We start from the raw sequence: 8,711 nt of genomic DNA on the forward strand, positions 1-8,711 counted from the left end.
TTCAGGGTGCTTTTGCACTATTTGTAACGGGGAACTTCAAGAAGTGTTGCTCTATGAGCAAATTTATTCTGTGAAAGGCAGTTAATAATGAAAATTATAGGGTGAGATCAGTTTTGCTGAAGTACCCAGAATCTGCACAATAAAGCTCTGCACCCTGGTACAGATCTTTCTTTCTGAATAATTCGTCCTGCACTGTGCACTGAAAAATGCTTATAATGATGTTACTGGTAATTTAAAAGGTAAGAACCTGCCATCAATGTCCACTTCCCTCCAGAAGTAAGAAGCATCACGCCAAAATTAAATAGAGCCATCGTTAAAAAGTAATAAAAAATAATTAAAAAATTAAAACCTCTTAAACTTGTAGAACTGAAATTCTCCTACACTTGTGGTTACAATGTTGTATTTATAAAGCCCAGAACTAGACTCTTATAACCAAATACATGTTGAAACTTCCTTCTCAAGTTTTGGCAAATCTTTACATTTGTTCTCAAAGATGTTTTTTTTTCCAAAATGGCTACCTGAGTGCTTGTATAGTTTTCTGGGGATCCACAGTCCCACCTAACTTGGTGGCCACATATAGCTGGGCTGTGAAAAGGCACTGCTATGGCAGTTTTGAAATTGCAATCTTTTTCCTCTGCTAAACAAGATTTGGGACAGTTCGACAGATACAGCTAAAGCAACACTTAAATGAAGAGGTTTCAACTATCAACTTCAGCAGCCCGAGCAAGTCTCCTTTATTCTGAATCTTCAGAGAACTCACACAAAACACATATAGAATTTCCACTGGAGAGATACTGTAAGGCAGTATTACGTATCTAAGAAATTAAGTTTTCTTCTGGGCTTAGGAGGAAGACTCGCCTTAATTGCATTGAAATTGTTTTGTGGCTTACAATATTTTCCTTATGTCAGTCCTCTGTATCAGAAATCCCTTGACAGGTTGAAGTCATCGAAGTTCCTAACTCTGGAACAGTACAATTTTCACAAGGCTTCTTCACAAATGTGACTTTTAAAGAATAACTCTACAGCCAAGATGCCAGAGTTTAACACAATAATTAGTATGTTGCTAACTCATTTAACAAAACCATAAGGCTTTTCTATGCCCCTGTGTCCTCAAAGTATGAGAACTGGTATATCCAATGCCTGCAACACCCCTAGAACAAACTCTGACACTCCTTATCTTTACAGCCATATAGAAGAGGCTATTGGAATAAAACTAAATGTAAGGGCATGTCTGGACCAGAAATCTGCTGCATGTTTATTGTATTTTATTTGCGTTGTCACCCACAACAACTCCTGTAGGAGCAGACAGACTGTCCACATTCTAAGATTTGAGTGTTTTTGTGGAAGGTCTCAAAAAGCACCCTACCCCACCCCAACTCATTCCAACAGTGCTGAGAGCAGTTCTACAGGTGGGGTCTCACCTGAGCAGGGCAGAGGAGCAGAATCCCCCCATCCCTGCTGCCCACACTGGGGGATCAGCCCAAGGCATGTTTGGCTTTTTGGGCTGCAAAATAAATAATTTGTGTTATCTCTATAAATACAGTTGATTTGCCAGCCTGAGTCCTGTGAGGCTCAATGACACCTGTGCAATCCTTTAGCCATAAACTGCTGACCAGCCCTGGCGCTGGGGTTGGACCATCTCCTCTTTGAGAAGTACTTCAGAAAGTCTGGAGGTCATTTTTGCCACTCATGACATTGCAGGTGGGTGTCTGATAACGCCAAGGCTGTGGCTTTGATCCCTGGACGCGCCATTCACTTAAAAGCCGGACTCTGGCAAGGCTCCTGCGTCCCTACCAACTCAGAACTCTGTGGCTGCTGCGAAACCTTGTCTGAAGCTCCCCCCAGGCTGCTGCTGGCTCAGTGGCAGCAGCACAGCGCTCGCAGGGAGCGTTCTGGTCTTTGCTGCTTCCTTGGGCTCCTCAGGATGCAGGCAGTCTAAGGTGCCAGGCAAGAGACGGTGGGATCGACGTCTGGAAGGGCTGGAGAGCTGTGACCCAAGGAAACAGAGCCCAGATCAGCCCCCGTGTCTGCAGAGCTCCCCGGCTGCCGCCAGCCCTCGCTCCCCGCTCAGGTGAAGGTCGGAGGCAGCCCCTCCTCAGCCCGGCCCCGCGTTCGGCGCGGCCGTGCCCGGGCACGGAGCTCCGTCAGCTCCCGGCGCGCTCCAGCGGCCGCCCCAGCCCTGCCCTCGCCCCTCGGCGGGGCTGGCCCCGGCGACCACCGGGCGCGGCACGGGGCGAGGTGCCCGCCGAGCCCGGCTGTGAGGGCAGGAGGGGCAGGGGGAGCCCGAGGCCCTGCAGGTTTGTACTGCAGAGTGAATTCCTCTTTCTCATTGCGGGAGGCCAGCAGCGACAGGACCCCAGTGTGAGCTCCCAGCAGAGCCGGCAGGGCTGCCCACAGTGTGCAGCTCCTCGTCCCCAGCAGCAGCTCTGGGGTCACCAGGCCTTTTCCTGCTGACTCACAGCCAAGGTGATGAGGCAGGTGTCCTCCTTAGTGTGGAAGAGCCCTTTGTGCCGGAGCTGGATGTGTAGGACTTCTCCACCAGAGTCTGAGGTGCGGGGAACATCCGCTCCCACAGTCTGAGGCTGTCCCTGCTAGGGAATGCCCTGCAGCATTCCTCGGGTCTGGCAGTCAGAGAGCCTCAGGATCCTTCTGCCCACAGGGAACAAGCCCTAGGGCTGATAGCTCCTGTGTGGTGCCACAAAGGTCAACATGCAGTTTCCCGGGGTACTCGTGAGCCAGCATTACAGGCAGGGCAACCAGGCTGTCCCCAGCTGACACTGCATCGGTGTATTCCAAGTTTTCTTGTCTGCTGTCTGCAATTTGTGGGACCTGGAGGGGCCACAAGTGAGGGTGGAGCAGCCTCTGGAGTGCAGCCTTGTCCTTAGCCGCCCTTCCCATCCCTCTCTGCTGCTCTAAGGTGGTTTCAGGTGTACCTGGGCTTAGGAGACAGGCTGGGCTCATGAGCACAGGGCGGTGGCCCTACAGACACCCAGGGCTTCCTGGTGGGCATGACTGGAGCTGTGCTGGGACACCAGAGTGTCCCCTGCTCGGGGACAACAGGAACGTTCCCTCCAGGGACAGCCCTGCGCCGTTGACATTGTGGTAGGTGGGAGGCCCTCCGTGGGGGTGACACAGGTGACACTGCAGCAGAGGGACAAGGCCAGCCCCATGTCCAGGCAGCAGGGTGGGGGAGGTGTGTGTGTAAAATTTCATGGTTCCCTAAACCCTCTGGGCCCACCCCAAGACCTGCTGGAGAAGGTTTGCTTTCCACCCCAACTACTATTTTTGGGTGTAAAAATATAACAAAAATAGTTGTGCTTAGTAATTACTTAATAGTTGATAACGACAATCTTCCAGGTGTGGGTGAGTGGAAATGAGACATTTTCACTCCAGAAAGAGCACTAAATTATTTTCTAGAGGAGCAGCTGTGGAAGTTAAAACCCTCCAGAGCCCCAAACTCTCAAGATCTTTGTAAAAACAGAAGAGTGGCTCTCTGACTAGCAGGAGAGCAGCATATTTGAAAGACAAGCAGGCTGCTAAAATCTGGTTTTCTGAAATTCTGTGCTATACTTGTCCAGAGATGTGGAGCACATCAACTTCACAAGCACTCACCTTAACTCAGAGAATCTGGGAAACTCACCATGACCGCTGTTACCTGTCACATGCCAGATTAGACTTAGGGCAAATGTTTAATTTTCTTTAAGATGTTTAATTTTGCATTGACTCACACAACAGGTTTGCTTTTCTCCCCTGCGTCTAAGGGGTCAAGGATCTGTTAACTAAGACTTTGAGTTGTGATTAATCTGACAAGTTCATATTACTAGCCTTTGAAAACAAAGCCGACAGTTTCATAAAACTAATTACAAAGTCTCAGAAGATGGCAATAATTGATGTATTCTCTAACCATGCACTTACAGTGTGAATTAAGGTTGTCCTGTCACAGGACCAGCCAAACCAACACACTCCTATGTACTAATAGGGCTAATACCTCTGTAACTTCATGGCAAAAACATTTTTTTTCCTTTTTTACCAAAAACTAGTATTTCTCTATAAGCATAAGCCATCTGTGCTAATAACTGGGCTCTTTAGCAAGGAGATTCTGTATTTACACTCTGTTTTGTAGCCTGTTCTGCAGAAATGCAACTTTTCCAGTTTTGCATGGTCTTTTTTAAAGTGAGCCTTACCTGACCTTCATGTGGCACTGTGTAATTACGAGTTTCTGCTTCTTCTTTACCTTCCACAGCTTCTCCCTCTCCCTCCCTCTCTCTCTCTCTCTCTCTCTCTCTCTCTCTCTCTCTCTCTCGGTGTTTTGCAATCACTGTGGGGAGTGATTTCAACCACAACTAACAGCCATATCACTGCTTCTCCCCTGTGGGTAGCTCTGCAGTGTGGTTAGACAACTCCCTGGGCCGTTCTCAGCCAAAACCCAACGCCCACCCCATGTGTTTATCTTTTCAAACACACATCCCTGCCTGGCTCAGCATCTGCCTAAGCAAGGCAAGCTGGAGAGTGGTGGTTTAGATGATGATTTAGATGGTGAAAACCAGAGCAGGGCAGTTCTTGTGATGGTTCTTTTTGCTTCTGTTTCTCCTGCTCTTCTTCCTCTGACCCTGCACTCCTTGATCTTCCAGCCTCTCACAGGCACATGTTGTGTGTCCGTGTCCCGAATGTGTTCATTCATCCTATTTTGGGCTTCTCCTGGAGAAAGAGACCCCACAGAACACTAAACAAAGTTTTCTAAGAAAGTTCTCAGTGTGAAAGATTCAGCAGAAATGAAAAACAGGCTTTCCATTCTACCTGAAACAGCAGCTATAAAAAATTGCAGATTTTTTTTTGTCATTTGTTTGTTTTCATGTCATATACTCATTTAGCTCAAACAATATTGGTAGCTCTCTTTGAATCCTGGTAAGATACAGTGCTGAATTAACATTTTTAAAGTATTTTCTTAGGAAAGGCTTCAAGTTCTGCATGAGGGAACCTACAAAGTGCAGTGTAGTCATACTTAAGTTATTGCTATACAGAGCAGCAATTAGAATTTTCAGCAGGGACCATGCAGCAGTCACAGTTATCATTTTCACATCAATGAAGCCAAAAACCAGGGAGGAGTATTACTATTACCCCATCTGCTCATGTGAGGAGTCTCCAGATTTTGCTCTCTTTCTAAACAGCTGCAGACACCCCCGTGCTCTCTCCTCCTGCCATGGCTGTTACAGAAAAAAAAAAACATTTCTATTCATTTTTTGTTGTTTTGCTTTGTTTCTTGAAAGCCCAGACTGAAGCAAATTCTCTTTTTGACTCTTCTTTAGCAGACATTCCCCAGGTGGAAACAAACACAGTATTTTCTCATAAGTACTCAGCTTAGGTAATATAAAGTTAAATATTTTTATATTGTTCTTCTTTAGGAGAACAATATCTGAATCACTGAGGCAACCCTCAGACTATGGACACATATGCAGAATGTATTGACTATAATTCTTGTCCAATTTAAAAGTAAATATGGTATAAATACAAACTATTATATATATCCATATAAAATCTGTTTTAGCAATACAAAGTTGGCAACAGCAAAATTGGCTCTTTTACTAGGAATTACAGGATCTATGCAAATTTCCCAAAACTTAAATCAATGTACAGAGAAAACCTTTGCTACGAAATGGTGCATGTTGGAAGGCTTTTGTTAAAAAATGTCTCAGTTATTGAAATGCTTTCCACATTTTGAAGAGATGAGTCCAAGAGGTGTAGTCTGTTGGGTCTGTAAGTTGTACAAGTCTGTAAGTGTATGTACAAGCCCCATATACACAATTTATGCCAACTGCAAAAAAATAGTTTATTAAAATTAATAAATTGTAGCTGCAGTGGCATTTTGAACCCATGTGGATGCTGTATTTTAGAGGTGTGTCAGAGGGAGGGCTGAGTCACACGGGTAAACACCACATTCCTCTTTTTCTGTTTGTTTGGAGCTGCCCTCAGTAAAGAGGAAAAGTGCTGATACTCAGTTTCATCAGCCCAGGCACATTTTGAAGATCCATCATTTACTCACTTCCTTTTTCAGGCTAATCCAGCAGGAAGAATTCAATCACATAAACACCAGAAAGAAATCTCAGATATTAAAAAAAAAAAAAAGGGAGGGAAATCTTGGAAATCTTGCAGCAGCAATGATTACTTATTTCTTTATGGAAGCTAGTCTTGCTGTTGAAACCAACACAAATTTATTTCTTTAAAATCATGCAATATTAATAGATTTAACTTTTGTAATTTTATATGCATAGAAAATGCTACATCAATATAGTTTTTTTATTAGGTGTAAGCAGCAACCTGAAAACACAAACTGGTGACAAATAAGCACGGAATCGGCAAGATCAACATTTAGTTTTTTCACTGGGTAATTACAATAAGAGGACTGATCTGGGCAGCTGCTTCCACTACAATATTTGTTTCCATTAATATTTTTTCATTGTATTAGCCAATCTTGTCTGCTAAATAAGCACCATTTAGTTCAATCTCATGTGGTAGACCAGGAAGCTAAAATGCAGTGGTTTCAACAACACAAAGTTGAATCTTGTGGCTTCAGAGGGGGAAAGGAAGGCCTCCTTACAAATAGTTTGGATTTTTAATACATCCTTTTGATTTGGGAGATGAAATAGAAGACATCACACACATACCTCTGCTGGGAGAGAAAAGTGCTTTGTTTCAGACAGACCAACTGCAAGACAAATATACAGGAGTGGGGAAGGGATGATACCACATTTTTGTATAACGAAATGAAAACTCCATGATTTAAAACCAAGCACCAAACTAAATTCTGGAAGCAGACAGAACCAAAGCCAGAACTAAACACCTGCAGAGGGCTCAGTTTGTCCAACAATAAAACCTCCCAAACTTTGTCTCTTGTACTGCCTGTGAACACAGAGCCTTTCACACCAGTGCCAGCTGCAGTGTATAAAATTACCCTGGGTTATAATCCTACTGTGCTGACAATTTTATGTTCCAGCAGGTGCTGTAGAATTTTTTCCCAGCTGCTATCACTCTTGTCACCCAGCTTTTCTATTTTTCCAGTGGAAAAGGAGCAAATTCTAGTAAGTGGCAGGGAATGAAAAACCAGAGATAATGGTTTGTGTCAGCAAAGGCACCATGTGGGAAAAGCAGGATCTCCCAACTATGACTTAATTACTTTAGCTATATACAACCCTGTGACTAGAATATATTATTTTTGCACTTTGAATGCTGCCACCTAGCAGTGGAAATTTGGAAAAGTATTCCTGTTTTTCCTGAAGAATTAATGTTCAACCTGTAAGTGAGTGCCTCTCACTGGCAGCAAAACTTCAGGAGCCACACCGACTTCAGCCAAGGAATATGAAAATGCAAACTCCAAATCTGGGCTGACTCTACCTGAGGAATTGCACTTGAGTCCTGAAATGAGCAAATTTGCAGAATCATGGAATCAGTTAGGTTGGAAATGAGCTCTGAGCTCAAGTCCAGCCTATGACTGAACACCACCTTGTCACCCAGACCATAGCACTGAGTGCCACTTCCAGCCTTTCCTTAAACACTTCCAGGGACAGTAACTCCACCACCTCCCTGGACAGCCACTTCTGCCCTCTCATCCTGTAGCTGGGAGATCCCTGGATACCAAACTCCTTCAAAGCAGCTCCACACTGGGTGATCAGGCAGCAGCAGGAGCCAATGTTGTTTTTTAAACCACAGCGAGGAGCCTGTGGGTGGGAGATGTAAATTCTGGGTAGGAAACATCTGGGACAGCAAAATTCCTTATTTATGAGGGGTTTATAGCTGCAGCTGAAAATGAGCCCAGATATGCCCAGGCACCAGAGAAGGCCGATGGCCCCCGGGCTGTGCCAGCCGTGGGGTGGCAGCAGGAGCAGGGCAGGACTGTCCCTGTGCTGGCCCTGCTGAGGCCACCTCGAATCCTGGGGGCAGCTCTGGGCCCCTCACAACCAGAAAGACCAACAAGTCCAGAGAGGGGAATGGAGCTGGGGAAGGGAACGGAGCCCCAGGAGAGGCTGAGGGAGCTGGGAAGGGGCTCAGCCTGGAGAAAAGGAGGCTCAGGGGGGACCTTGTGGCTCTGCACAGCTCCTGACAGGAGGGGACAGCCGGGGGGGTCCGTCTCTGCTCCCAAGGAACAGGGGCAAGAGGTAATGGCCTTGTTGAAGCTGTGTTGGGGGGAGTTAGGTTGGACATCAGGAGAAATTTCTTCCTAGAACGTGTGGCCAGGCACTGGAACGGGCTGCCCAGGGACGTGCTGGAGTTACCATCCCTGGAGGTGCTAAAGGAAAGCCTGCACGGTGCTCAGCGCCACGCTCTTGTTGACAGGGCGGTGTCCGGCCGTACGCTGGGCTCGATCACCCCCGCCTGATTTACCCCGTGATTCTGCAATTTACAGCCGCACCGCCGAACGAGTGCCTCTCGCCGGGAGCGTTCGGCCGGCCGAGGGGCGCTGCGGGAGGCGGTGCGGGGACCCCCGGGCGCGGCGGCGGAGGGGAGGCGGGGGCCGGGTCCCTTTGTCCCGAGCCATAGGCGGGAACGGGGGCGGGAATGACGGGCGGGAACGCGCGCGGGGCGTGGGCGTGGTCGGGGGGCGTGGCCTGAGCCGCACGCCCGCCGGCCGTTGGCGGGTTTTGAATTTAGCCCGCGGCAGAAGGCGGCTTGCGATTGGTTGGCGCGGGGTCACGTGGGCGGGAGGGCTGCGAGATCAG

The sequence above is a fragment of the Anomalospiza imberbis genome, chromosome Z, assembly GCF_031753505.1.
Source record: "Anomalospiza imberbis isolate Cuckoo-Finch-1a 21T00152 chromosome Z, ASM3175350v1, whole genome shotgun sequence".
Taxonomy (NCBI): Eukaryota; Metazoa; Chordata; class Aves; order Passeriformes; family Viduidae; genus Anomalospiza; species Anomalospiza imberbis.